This window comes from Rhipicephalus microplus, unplaced genomic scaffold (assembly GCF_043290135.1).
Source record: "Rhipicephalus microplus isolate Deutch F79 unplaced genomic scaffold, USDA_Rmic scaffold_16, whole genome shotgun sequence".
Taxonomy (NCBI): Eukaryota; Metazoa; Arthropoda; class Arachnida; order Ixodida; family Ixodidae; genus Rhipicephalus; species Rhipicephalus microplus.
This window is the reverse complement of record NW_027464589.1, coordinates 324643-339435: the sequence shown is the minus strand read 5'-3', so window position 1 is coordinate 339435 and position 14793 is coordinate 324643.

Here is a 14793-nt window from a genome sequence, read left to right as displayed (position 1 = left end):
CAAATAGGACCAAACCTTAATTGTCCGCGCTTTCGTGGTGCAGTTCGGGGGGCCGATACTTCGTCCCTTGGAATGAGCCCGGTGATTGCCTCCCAAAGTAACGAGACCAGTGACAATTAATCTGGCAACTGCCACAGGATGCTTTTGCACACATTGTGTCCAAAGTAGTGAGAAATAGCCTCGAGTCATTCATAAAGCTTTCGGAACATTTTTGTGTGTTGCTCGAGCTCTCGTTACCGAGTGTGCAGAGAATGTTTCGATAGACTACTTTATGCAGATATTTTGTGCACGCGGCAAGGTTTTATTTGCGAGGTTCATGGATCTCGAGAAGTTAGTAGCTCTTGGTGTGAAGACGGATCTTTCTGGTGCTGAACTACGGAAGTGGGTTAGCCAGAAGAAAAAAGAAGAAACAGAGAGGGCCAAACAAGAAAACGCAGCTGAGTCTGAAAGAAAAGGTTGGCGGTGGAAAGAGCCAAAGCGGAACAAGCAGCTGAGTTGGAGAGGGAGAGGTTGGCAACCGAGAGGTGCAATGAAGAAAGAGAGGCAAAACAGCGCCAGCGGAAAGCAGAAAGAGAAGTGGAGGTGGCTGAAAGGGAAAGGCAGCGGCAGCACGAGATGGAACTCGAGTTGCTCCATTTGCAACAGCGAAGCGAAACTCCCGTCTAGGCTAGAGTTGAAACCAGCGAAAGGGAAGATCATGGCTTCCGTTTTAACCCAAACAAGCTGCTCGTAGCTGTTGATGAAAGGAAGGACGACCTTGACGCGTACCTTCACAGATTTGAGACAATTGCAAGGAGCCAGAATAGGTCGGAACATCAATGGTCTACTGCTTTCAGTACCTGATTTAGTTTGTGATGCATTCAGTGTGTACGGGAGGCTAAGGCCAACCGATGCAGCTAACTGTGTAAAAGTGAAGGCTGCTTTACTGAACAGATTTATATTTACCGTGGAAGGTTTCCGGGACAGATTTCGGACAGGAAAACCAGCTGATGGTGAGACGGCTACGCAGTACGCCACCCGACTTACCCATTATTTTGACAGACAGATCGAACTTTCAGGGACAGCACAGGAGTGCGATGAGCTTGGAAAGTTCCTTATTAGAGAAGAATTTCTTACCAGTTGCCACCCAAGCCTGTCGCTGCGCTTGAAAGAGAGGTGAGCTAAGTCCCTTGAAGACATGCTGGAATCGTCCGACCATTTCTCAGAAGCGCAAGCTGGCCCAAATCTGGCCAAGGTTCAGAAGGAATGTCCCGAAAATTCAAAGAAATCGGCGCGCGTGCAGAAGAAGCATGCACCGGAGAGTGTTCCGCAATGTTTTCTGTGTAACCGAGTGGGTAATCGCGCAAACAACTGCCGAATTAACTTTACGAGCCCTACCAGGCCCCGGAAACTCTGAAGTTCAAGTGCTCACCTGTAGGGGGCGAAAAAATTAACCGTGGCGCGTTTCTGCTTCAAACACCCTGAGTGGATCTACTAACCTCTCTCACCACTCGCGCTATTGCACTTTCTTGTAGAGGTGCCTTCGTCGGGGCCAAGTTTCATAATTAAATGTTCGTATATCTTAATGGTCAATTTTCATCGACTAAACTAATTAACTGCGGTGTTCCCCAAGGTTCTATATTAGGTCCGTTGTTATTTCTGCTATTCATAAATGACTTACCTAATACGCTTACGTTTTCTAAGTGTTTGCTATATGCTGACGACACGACCATTTACTCACCACATAAACGCTCACCGCACTTCAAGACCCACTTAATGCAGATCTTAACAACGTGCATTCATGGTGTAGAAATAAGAAACTTCAGATTAATCCTACTAAAACAACTTTCGTACTCTTTCATAGCCCACAAACTGTGGTTTCTTCCTCCATAACTGTCTTGCTGGATAATTATGCTTTACTGGCATCTGACAATGTTGAATTCCTTGGTGTTACTCTCGATAAACATCTTAAATACAATAGTCATGCCAATTCACTTAGAAAAAGGGTTTCATTTGGTATCCGCATTATCATTACAACACGTGCATTTTTTCAACCTCATGTTCTCATCTCACTTTATCATGCTTATATTACTAGCCATTTATCATACTGCTTATCATCATGGGGTAACACATACGCCATTCATCTCAAACCGCTTCAACGTCTTCAAAACCAGGCGATCAAGTTAATGACTTTTAGCCCATTCCGTTGCCATTCTCTACCTATCTATCAACATCTTCGATTCCTACCCATTCAACAATTGTTTTATCATAGATTGTCGCTCATCACATAGCGTCTCATTCATCGCGAAGTATCACTTGATAATATTCCTTTCCATATCTTCGTCAACAACAACAATACCAGGTTTTCAGAGCGTAATAACTTCCTTTTACCTAAAATCAGATCAAACTATGGCAGATACACAGCACGCTTTTTTTGTGTTCATCTTTGGAATAATATCCCTCTTCATGTTAAGTCGTCTCATTCATTGCAGTCTTTTAAACATAGCATGAAAAGCATACTGTTAATTGAGCCCCTTGTTCATTTGTAATAAAACATTTTCATTATTACCACTACGTTTTCAATTCCTGCTTTTACGTATTCTTGTAGTTTTGTATAATGTTGTTCTGGTAAATTAACTTTTTCGATTTGACTATTTATTGTCCTGTGTTGAATACACTTTTTATTTTTGTTCGCACTTGTAGCTTTTGCTGCTGTTACTTACCTTTTATGTACCCCATTAACGATAGGAGGTCCCCCTGACAGTTTCTTACTTTGGGACCTCCTGATGCTGTATATATTATGTGAGCTCATTTTTTTTGTGCTCATGTACTCAGCAAAAAAAAATACTACATGTTTGCGTACCGTTATACATAAAAACATTTTGCTCTTCTAGCAAGTAGTTTTTCCTAAACATGTGCTGCGTCATGAACTCTTTGTAATAATTTTTGATTCAGCTGACTTGATGTCAGTAGCAGCCTATCGACATCATTATCCTCATTTCAAAGTTTGCAGCAGCCAACGGTTGCGACGGCAGGTAACGGCTCGCGGTACGTTCGGAGGTGTCTCGGACTGTTCTGTTTCGCTGTAAATATTTCGAGCCTCTGCCGACCAACACATTTTTTCTGATTCTGCTTATTTTGACTCGATCAAATGCTTTCGCGAAGGGAAATCGAGTGACTTTCAGGGAACGAAGCGATGGTTGAAGCTTTTATTGGATGAATACCCGTTGCAAGCCCGGGCCAGTGAGTAGAAACCACTTCAGTTATTTAAGGATGGTTGCTTGCGGCGCTAGTTGGTTCAATTCAACATATGTAGTTTTTTGGCAATGACTGCGTAGGCGTCACACGGTGGCCGCGCATTGCAGTATTAAATATAAAAATTGTTGAACATATCAATCTGTAACCGGAAAAACGTGCGTTACTTGCGGCGTGCATGGCTTCACGTGGGAACGAGTCGCTGACTCAATAGTTAATTCTGAAATTCTATCACTAGGTAACACCAACCAGGCCGTTGCGATAAAAGAAGGCAAATATATCACTGTCGCCTTACATGTGTCTTCTTAGCTAGCCCATATATTAGTGCAAAAAACCTACTAGTTATTAGTTTACTGCAGTTGCGTTGAAGAAACATCACATAATTATGGGTCTGGTTTTGCTACAGTGTGACAAAGGAAGCGTCATATAAATGAGAAATAGTTCTTTTTCTGCCACAGCCTCCTGGCCCACCTGACATGGAAGCGAATGTGTACAATGGGCAAGGAACCTGCTACATGACATGCCTTGCGAAGAAGCAGCCCCGAGTGATATACGTGTTATGAGGTACCACTACATATATGTATAAAATACTGCTGTTTACTAATTAACTGAGCTTATTTCTTTACTTTGGAAAATTTATTGCGTTGATTATTCATTAACTTTATGCATTGATATCTGGTGATGTTACTTGTTTTTACAGACTGCCATGCAATGACAGGATCACTACCCCCGAATGTCCACTCTGCAAGCACGTTGAAACACCTGAATGCCCACTACAACAGATCATCACACATGTAATGCTGTATTTGTGAATGTTTTACCGCGCATATCTTGGAGAGGTGCTTTATATTGGCTACAAGCATTGCCTGCCTACCGTGGCATGGAATCTACACTTCAATATTGTTTAAACTGTAACACCATTAGATTGTGTGGCGCTGCTGAGCTCAACAACACACTGTTTGATCCCAGCCTTTGTAGCCATATTTCGATGGGGGTGAAACGCTAAGACGCTTGTGTGCTTAAGGGTTTGTTCGATTCGCCTGCACCACATGATCCATTTTACAAAGTGCTGCACCTCGCCATTCGTTTCAGTGGCGTAGCAATGGCATCTTCTAAATCTTGCCATTCATTTCAAAAAGGGCAGGAGAGGTACAGCCCAAAACTATTTCATGACACTGTACCTTCTGCTCTGACGGCGCTGGTTTGGTGCAGCCACACGTGCAGCTTAACAAACAACATAGCATTAGACGTAGGTGCTGTACCCATCCCTCTAAAAGCGGCGTGTTTTGCCAAGATGTTCGCATCTCATTAAATTAAGTGAGCAAAAATAAGGATTCCACCTTGTCGGCACCTTGTCATTCACTTTTGATGCCGCACCGCTGAATTCCTGTCGCACAGGTTCTGAACTTCTCGTGCACAGCTGTGAACCAGTTTGGATTGGTGCAGGTGAACGAAACTGCCTCTAAAAGATGGAAGCTTGAAAATATGAAAAACATGTTAAAATAAGGGGTCAAAGAAAATGTTTCGACAAGCAGTCTTGTCTCCTGTGAGGCTTCAATGTCATTTGTTTGAACCCCTGGAAGACAGAATCAATCTAAATTTGCCCACTACTGTAGGACTCACCATCACTTCATAATCGGCATGTGAATTGTCGGAAATTATTTGCACTACATAATGAACACACCCACAGTGATGGGCATTAACAGGCTTTCCGACATTTAGTTGTGCCTTGTGACAGTTTACCAACAACACCCACAACTGTTTTGTCTTAATTAACTGTGTTTAGCTCATACAAGTTTACAAAAAGATGCGCCAAAGCTTATAAGACTGCACTCAATTGCTTTAACTTTGCAGATATGTTCAATGGGCTCCTAAAATAATCAATCATAAAGGTGAGAAGCAGTTGCAGCAAAGCTTCCTCAAAGATGTGAATGCTGTCATGAAGAGCAAGATTGTGTTCATTGCATGTGGTACTGTTTGTTTTTTTTTTTGCAGAAAAACGTTCCAGATTTCTTTGTACACATCTGCTTCTGTTTAAATTAAGTTGTCATAACTGTAGAGTCTACCACTAAGAAGTGAAATTCTGTGCACTACGGTTATGAAAACAAATCTAGGAAATCGCACAGGTACTTGAAACATACATGATCTTCACTTATCTACAGCCACACTGCAAGATAGTACGTATTTCGAGTCCTAACCTCTAAAAGTAGCAGGGAGAAAGCAAATTCATTTTAAAACACAAGTATACTGAAAAAGTAAACATAATAACAAGTGTGCAATAAATGTGACCTTTATTAATCCAGTATTCGGACAGATTCACATCATGTACCACCAATTGATTTCAGGAGTGCTCTTGCACGAGAGTACTCAAGTTCTATAGATATGCCTATGCATAAAAAAGAGATTGTGCTCAGGGCTAAGCAGATAGTGTGATGTAAGAGTACCAACAAAGATGTGCAGACAACAAATTTGTACAATGGATACCTGAAACTTATTTTCATAGAATTGGGCCTTTTCGATCTGTAAGCACACACCTCATAAGTGTCCCTTTAGCATACATGTTCGCTGCATACTCAGCAGACTGGTCATTACCTGCCACGAGAAATTCTAGCTGTGGTAACTGTGTAACTTAACTCTAACAATAAATGTAGCAAGCCTGAAATATTTTTAAGGCCATCCTCTAAATACATAATACCTATGATATAAGCTCGTGGCTGAGTGATAAAAGTTGTGCCTACCCTTTCGACACGACATTGCAGAATTGTGAAGAACTCTATGTAGCATTGCAGAGCAAGAATGATTCAGAGGCGCACGCATTCGCGATTGCTTATTTAACAAATTTAGCAAAACTACACTGCTCTAACTGCGGGAGCTATCTATCGGCAATGTGCAAGTTTCCTTCCCGATTCCACATCATGCATTTGCTTCAAGACAAACACTACAGGGCAAGCACCGCATCTGACGGCAGAATCGAAACCTTGTCCTGAAGCCACGCTATTAAACTCGAGCGTCGCAACAGGGTGAGAGCGACGTTCATTCAGCAATTTGATGTTCAGTTATATGCATATGCTTGTTAGCTTTCAAGAGTCTTTACACATGGGTTGAAAGCTTTCGATATGTATGAGTGACTTGTTTTGTTCGGACCCGACCGTATGCATTGATTGTACCGGCTTGGACACTCGCAATAAACGATGCAAACCTTACTTGATTGGCGTTGTTTTTGCCAGTCGTGACCATCTAGGTCCCCTGGCGATAATTACAGACGCAAAACGCGATTGGGCAACGAAAAAAAAAAACAGAGGAAGTAAACAGCGCGAACCAGCCACGACCCCCCCCCCCCCCCGTGCAGCAAAAAAATGCGTCTAATGCGTCTGTTTTTTGATGATGATAGTACTACCAGCGCCATCTGGCCTCGCGGTATTAAAGTTCAGTACGCCACCGCTACATATTTGCATGTTATTTTGATACAACAGCCCAAAGGTACAGTTTCCGTGCTCTAAAGTTGTAGGTGTTCTGTGGCCCTACTGTTGTAAAATGTTTCAAATGTGGTCAGATTGGACACAAGGCAGACGCATGTCATAGCGGAGTCAGTAAAACACACCAAGTAGCCTGTGTTCAGGCGTCACCAAAAGCCGATGATGATGACGTCAGCAACGGGTTCGTAGAGTTCAAGAATGAGAAGAAACTTCCGGTGGTCAATGCTGTGATGGCTCCACACTCAAAACCATTGGTCGAGAGAATACCTGTGATGCCTGGAAAAGTGGCGGGAAGGCGTGTTAACGTTTCGAAAGACATTGGGTGCTCCACTGTAATAGCACGAAGAGACATAGTCTGTGAAAGCAAACTCACGGGGAAGTGCAGCCTGGTTTGCACAATCGACCATTCAGTCATGAGGGTGCCTGAATCCAAGGTCAAGATATAAAAACGTCATTCTACAGTGGTACTGTTTCTACCTTATGCTTAGATGATCCATTATAAGACGTAATCCTGGGGAATTTCAAGGGCGCCCGTTCGCCAGACCAACCCGAACCGTTGGAAGAGGACCCAGAGATAAATCCAGCATCGGTTACAGAACCTTACAACCAACCAGCCCCGGCCGAAGAAGACGTCATTGCAGTTGTGACCCGAGCACACACCAAAGCCCAGTCGAAATAATGCCAGCCCCTCCCTTCACCCGATTCCGAGGAAGACCCGAGCCTCAGATATGCCCATGAATAAATCCAGGACGAGACTTTAAAACCCTGCTTTGCGCAGATCGACAAGAATCTCAAACGCCGTAATAGTAATCACGCGATAATGTTCAAGCTGGAAGGTGGGCTGCTCTACAGGTACTACATGGATAGGAGTGGTTGACGGATACGGCAGCTGTTGGTGCCGAAGAACCATTGGGAGACTGTTATGAAGCTAGCCCACGCTTGAATAATGGCTGGACACCACGGAGCCGATAAAACCAAGAACCGAATTAAGGAAGAATTCTTTCGGTCAGGGGTCACAGCTGATGTGAAACGGTTCGTGGTGTCTTGAGATATCTGCCTGCAAACTGCGCCTAAAGGAAGGGCACCACTTGTGTTACTGGGCCAGTCTCCTGTCACAGACAACCTCTTCAAAAGAGTAGCTATTGATATACTAGGCCCCATCCGGCCTCCATCTGGTCAAGGAAACCACTATATCCTCATCCTCGTCGATTGCGTCACGCCCTACCCGGAGGCCGTAGCACTACCTAGCATAGAGACCGAACGAGTCAAAGAAGCGCTCGTTGAGATGTTCACCCGTTTCAGTGTACCAAGAGAAATCCTTAGTGATCGGTGCTCGAATTTTACGTCTGAGAAATGAAGAAAGCGACGTAACTTCAATCGATGTGCCAACTCCATGCCACTCCTTACCACCCGATGGCCAACGGTATGGTGGAAAAATTTGTTGGCACCCCGAAGACTATGCTTAAACAAATGTGCGCGGAAAAACCAAAAAACTGGTGCAGATTCCTCGGTCTAATGCTGTTCGTGTACAAAAAGGTTCCCCAGACAGTAGAAGTAGTATTAGTAGAAAACTTTATTGTGTACATAATCCTGACAGGCTAGAACTCCAGTACCCCGAAGAATATACAGGGTGAAGGGCAAAGTCTGTCCGTCAAGGTGGTGCCCCTATAACAGGGCCCCACTGGCGTGAGTCATTCGTTCAGCCTTGTGGATCAGTCACAGCTGATTCACCCGGGCTGGGCTAGAAAGCAACGCCTTCCATTCCTCCCATGTGACATTGAAGTCGGGTTCTCTGTCGTGCTCTGCACACTCCCATGTAATATGAAAGAGTGTTGGGGTGGCTCCACACCACGGGCATATATCTCTGTATGCCATGGGGAAGATCAGATGAAAAGTGTAATCTCGGCTTCTCGCCGACTTGTATGAAGACTCCTGGCAATCTTAAAGGAAGTCTGGCCGAACCAAGAGATGGACAATGAGCTGAAGACAACCTACCAGTACGTAATTGATCTCGGAAATTGTCTAGAAGAGACGTGCTGCCTAGCTCGCCAAGAACTCTGAAGGGCGGGAGCCCGCTACGCTAAACACTACAATAAAAAATCAAGAGATTGAACCTTCCAACCAGGAGATAAGCTTCTTATCTTACTTCCAACTGACAAAAACAAACTCTTGCTGCATTGGAAAGGGCCTTTCGAAGTTCAGGTGACAATTGAGGACTTCGATTAGGTCGTATAAAAGGCTGAAGATTTTCTATGCCAACACTGAAGAAGTATGCAGAGCGTGAAACGAACCAAGATGCGCCAGATCAATGCCAAGCCATCGTAGGGAATATTGACGATGGGGATGAACAGGAAATCCTGGTGCTAGAGTTTGTTTAGACGAAAGAGATCACGGACATCAAAATCTGCCCAAGTTTGACGAACTAACAAAAGTAGGCGTTGGTTGAAGTAATGTTAGTGCACTAAAACAAATTTTCGAATTTCCTGGGCAAGAGAGATTGGGTGAAGTCCACCTCGAGTCAACGACGGAGTCCCCAGTCCACGTCAAACAGTACCCGTCACCTTTTGCTACGACTAAGGACGTCAAGGCCGAGGTACAGCAAATGAAAACACTGAGCATATTTGAAGTCTCAAAGTCGCCCTATCATTCCCCAGTGCTGCTTGCGGACAAAGCGGACAAAACCAAGCGGTTTGTAGTCAATTTCCGGCGCCTGAATAACGTCATATTAGCAGATGCAGGCCCATGCCTTGAGCAGATGCCGTTTTTGCCAGTGCTGTGAACAGAAGTCATTTCTCTAAGTTAGATTTTGTTAAAGGCTACTGAAAATCCCCCTCTCCCAGCAGTCGAAACCCAAGACTGCGTTTTCCACAAAATCCTCTATCTACCACTTTTGCTACATGCCCTTCGGGATTGTAACGGCACACGCCGTCTTCGCTCGGTTTATACCACTACTCACCGAAAGAATCCCAGGCGCTGAACATTACTACGACGACGTGCTCATAACAAGCTTGACTTAGAACACCTATCCACTCTCAGGCAGCTCTTCGCTCGAATTCAGGCTGCCGGGCTGACCGTGAGACCCAGTAAGTGTGAGTTTAGAATTAATGAGATTGCTTTCCTCGGTCATCACATTGGAAAAAACATGCTTACTCCACTGGTCAAAACTCTCGACAAAATCTTAGCTGCATCCGCCCCGAAGACGAAGGGGCAGGTACACGCATTTCTCGGGTTGACCAGCTAATACCGGTAGTTCATTCCAAATTTCGCCGAGATCAGCGCCCCTGTCATTGAACTGACCAACAAGGGTGAAATTAACTTGGTAAACTTGACGACGACGCACAAGAAAGCATTTGCGAGACTCAAAGAATGCATCTCAAACCCTCCTGTGCTCCTCCTTCCAGACCTTATCAAGGAATTCATCCTCCGCACCGACACTTTCGACACCAGACTCGGGGCTGTGCTCTTGCAGTCACACAAAAGAATCCTCCACCCTATAACGCCAGTCGCTAACTACTTTTCCGGGAGACAATTGATTGATTGATTGAGATGTGGGGTTTAACGTCCCAAAACCTTGCGAAAGCCAAGTCATTTGAAACGTCTCACAAACTAATACTTAATAACGTTGAAATTAAACTTTGTCAAACAGTTAAAACTCTCGGTGTCCATTTTCACGAACACATGACATGGAATTACCATGCAGAACACATTAGTCACAAACTTTGTAAAGTTCTAGGTGTGTTGTGTCGATGCCAGAACATACTACCTGTGAAACAAAAATTATTAGTGTACAATGCTCTTTTTTCTTCACATTTACACTATTGTCATCTTGTCTGGTCTACAGGCTCTAAAGCATCTCTAAAGAACCTGGTCATGTTAAATAAAAGGCCTTGCGGTGTATTGAAGGTGTATCCTATAACGCACACACTGCTTCAATATATGCAAAATATGGAATTTTTAGAATCACCTGTTATTACGAATACCAGCTTTTGTCAGCTTTTAAATAAGAAATACGCAGAGGAAGCATCTTTTTACGCACCTTGGCCACCTTGCAACCAAACCCTGCCAGTCGCGTTACTCGGTCTACGGAGACTTGGCACGTACCTTGTCCTCGCACAAACTATGGATTTGAAACATTACGTTACCGCCTTCCAAGTGTGATGAACAAATAGAAACAACTGATAATCTGCGTATACTGTCTAAAACTGAAATGTTAAATTGGATGTGCTGATTATGTTGTAAATGAATGTTGGGTGATTTCTCTAATGGTTATTCAGTTTTTATTCTTTCATGCATTGCTTTGTTATGAATATTTTTGTGTGTATTTTAGAGTTGTGATTCTATTCTTTGCTGTCATGGGTCACATGCGTGTTTCTTTTTGTATTGTCGTTTTCCGCTGCCTGTAAGTTTTGTAACTTTTTGTAAACTTGTAGTTTAAAATTTTTTTTCTGGGTGAAGGGGCCAGTCAAGTTGAGAAATGCAGCTTTTTTCCCTTCGCACCAAACCACGTAAGCAGTGTATTTTCGTGTACTTGACACATGGTTAGATAAACTCAAACTCAAACTCAAAACCACCATATTGTCACGAGGTCTTGACGTGGCCAAAGACAGGAAACTTCGTGTTGGGATTTAACTGTTTACTTGGGCGAACCTGTGCCCGGTAAAGGGAAAGTCTAATTACAGCAGCAGTCTTGCACAGATAGCAGTCTCGGACTGATAGCGGCGAACGCAGCGTCGGCCTTCGATCAACAACTGACAAGCGGCGAAGCGCGTCGGCATTTATACCCTTGCCGTCGAATGAACTAGCGTTATCGCTGGCGGTGGCGTAGGTTCCAGAACAATCTGTACCGTTCGCACAGTGGGCGTGATCTTATCGAAATGATCTACTACAGTCCGGAACCTTCTCGAAACCTGCAGGCGTGGTTTGCGCCGAGAATCGTGTGGTGTTTCGGAACGATAACAAAAACTTGTGAAATGGAACGTGCATTGCCCCCGTCTGAAAAAAGGCATCGTCTCGATGCTTACACTAAAGATGAAGGTACAATAATAATGCAAGAAAGTACAATGAATAAATTACAATACAACAATAATAGAAAACACACTGTTGCAGTTTGTTAACGTGCATGAAACGGCTTGAGGCGCGCTACATGGACTTCAGGTCGCAATTGGCGTCGTTGAGAGTGCGTGATGCCGTCGGGGAAACCCTCATAATCAAGTGAGCCGAGACGTTGAACCACCCTGTACGGTCCGAAGTACCGTGGCATAAGCTTTTCACTTAGTCCACGTCCGTGTATCGGCGTCCATACCCAAACACGTTCACCGGGCTGGTATTCTACGAAGCGTCGTCGAAGATTGTAATGACAGCTGTCGGTCGTCTGCTGATTCTTGATACGGAGACGCGAAAGTTGTCGGTCTTCTTCGGTGCGTTGAAGGTACTCACTCACATTAAGGTTTTCTTCGTAGGTGACGTTGATTAACATGGCATCGAGCGTCGTCCGGGCTCCTTCCGTAGACCAATTTGTATGGAGATATCTGTGTCGTCTCCTGCACCGCCGTGTTGTATGCGAAGGACACGTACGGAAGAATGGCGTCCCACGTCTTGTGTTCGACATCGACGTACATTGACAGCATGTCGGCGATCGTCTTGTTAAGCCGCTCGGTGAGGCTGTTGGTCTGTGGGTGGTACGCTGTCGTCCGGCGGTGGTTTTTTTGGCTGTATGCCAAGATCGCTTGAGTTAAGTCGGCAGTGAATGCCGTTCCTCTATCGGTGATAAGCACCTCCGGGGCGCCATGACGTAGGACGATATTTTCGACGAAGAACTTAGCTACCTCTAATGCACTGCCTTTTGGCAGGGCTTTTGTCTCGGCGTAGCGGGTGAGGTAGTCGGTAGCTACCACGATCCACTTATTTCCGAAAGCCGACGTCGGGAACGGCCCCAGTAGGTCCATACCAATCTGCTGGAAAGGTCGGCAAGGTGGATCAATTGGCTGCAAAAGTGCCGCTGGCCTTGTCGGCGGTGGCTTGCGTCGCTGAGAGTCCCGGCATGTCCTCACATAACGAGTGATGTCGATGGTAAGCCGTGGCCAGTAGTCCCTTTCTTGTATCCTCGCGAGCGTGCGGGAAACACCGAGGTGCCCTTCCGTCGGATCGTCGTACAGGGCCTGCAGGAGTTCTGGTCGCAGAGCTGCAGGCACCACAAGGAGGTACTTCGCTCGAAGCGGTGAAAAGTTTTTCTTTTGTAGAAGACCGTTTCGTAGAAAGAACGACGCAAGTGCGCGCTTGAATACCTTCGGGACTTCGGCGGTCCTGCCTTCGAGGTATCCTATTAGGGCTTTAAGTTCCGGGTCGGCCCGCTGTCGTTCAGCGAAGTCGTCGGTAGATATCGTTCCCAAGAAGTAGTCGTCATCCGGGTCGTCGGGTAGCGGTTGGTCGACAGGCGCACGAGACAGACAGTCAGCGTCGGAGTGTTTTTTGCCGGACTTGTAAATGACAGTAATGTCATATTATTGAAGTCTCAGGCTCCATCGTGCGAGGCGACCTGAAGGGTCCTTCAAGGTGGCTAGCCAACACAGGGCGTGGTGGTCGCTCACAACTTTGAAGGGCCTGCCGTAGAGGTAGGGGCGAAATTTCGACGCAGCCCAGATGATGGCGAGGCACTCCTTTTCTGTTGTGGAATAATTTGCTTCTGCTTTGGATAGCGATCGGCTGGCGTAACTAATAACCCTTTCATGTCCGTCAGCCCTCTGCACAAGAACAGCGCCAAGACCTACGCTGCTTGCGTCAGTATGTATTTCTGTCTCGGCGAATTCGTCGAAATGGGCAAATAACGGAGGTGTCTGAAGGCGATGTTTAAGCTCCTGGAAAGCGTGTTCCTGTGGCGTTTCCCACTTGAACTCCGAGTCGGCCTTGGTAAGGTTAGTGAGAGGATCGGCGATGCGGGCGAAGTTTTTCACGAACCGCCTATAATAGGCGCACAGGACTAGAAATCGGCGCACGGCCTTCTTGTCAGTGGGCGGCGGGAAGTCGGCGATAGCGGCTGTTTTCCGTGGATCGGGACGAACTCCAGACTTGCTGATAACGTGCCCCAGAATTAAGAGCTCCTCATACGCAAATCTGCACTTTTCTGGCTTCAGTGTGAGTCCGGACGTCTTGATGGCTTGAAGTACAGCTTCAAGGCGCCGAAGATGCTCGTCGAAACTCGAGGTAAACAGGACGACGTCGTCCAAGTACACAAGGCAAGTCTGCCACTTCAATCCTGCCAGTACTGTATCCATAACGCGTTGAAAAGTTGCAGGCGCTGAGCAAAGGCCCAAGGGCATCACCTTAAACTCGAAGAGGCCGTCCGGTGTTATAAACGCCGTCTTCTCTCGGTCTCTTTCGTCGACTTCGATTTGCCAATAGCTAGTCTTGAGGTCCATTGACGAGAAGTACTTGGCGTTATGGAGCCGATCAAGTGCGTCGTCTATTCGGGGGAGAGGATACACGTCCTTTCTTGTGATTTTGTTCAGGCGGCGATAATCGACGCAGAAACGTCGGGTCCCATCCTTTTTCTTCACTAACACGACGGGGGATGCCCACGGACTCTTGGACGGCTGGATAATGTCATCTCGCAGCATTTCATCAACTTGTCTCTTCATTGCCTCACGTTCTCGCGTCAAAACTCTGTACGGACTCTGACGGAGTGGTCTGGCATTTTCTTCGGTTATGATTTGATGTTTCGTGATTGGGGTCTGCCGAATTTTCGATGACGACGAAAAGCAATCTTCGTATGGCAGCAGGGCCTTGAGCTCTTCTTGCTTATCGTTCGGAAGTCTGGGATTGACGTCGAAAGCTATGGGAGGGGCTTGGTTCCTCTGAGCAGGTTCCGCAGAATCGGCGAGGGCGAAAGCACTGGTGGCTTTGACAATTTCTTCGATGTATGCGACCGTTGTTCCTTTGTTCACATGTTTGTACTCATTGCTGAAATTCGTGAGCATAACCGTTGCTTTGCCTCCCCGCAGCTCCGCAATTCCTCTTGCGACGCAAATATTTCGGGTGACCAACAGATGCTGACTGCCTTCAACGACGCCTTCCAAGTCATGTGATT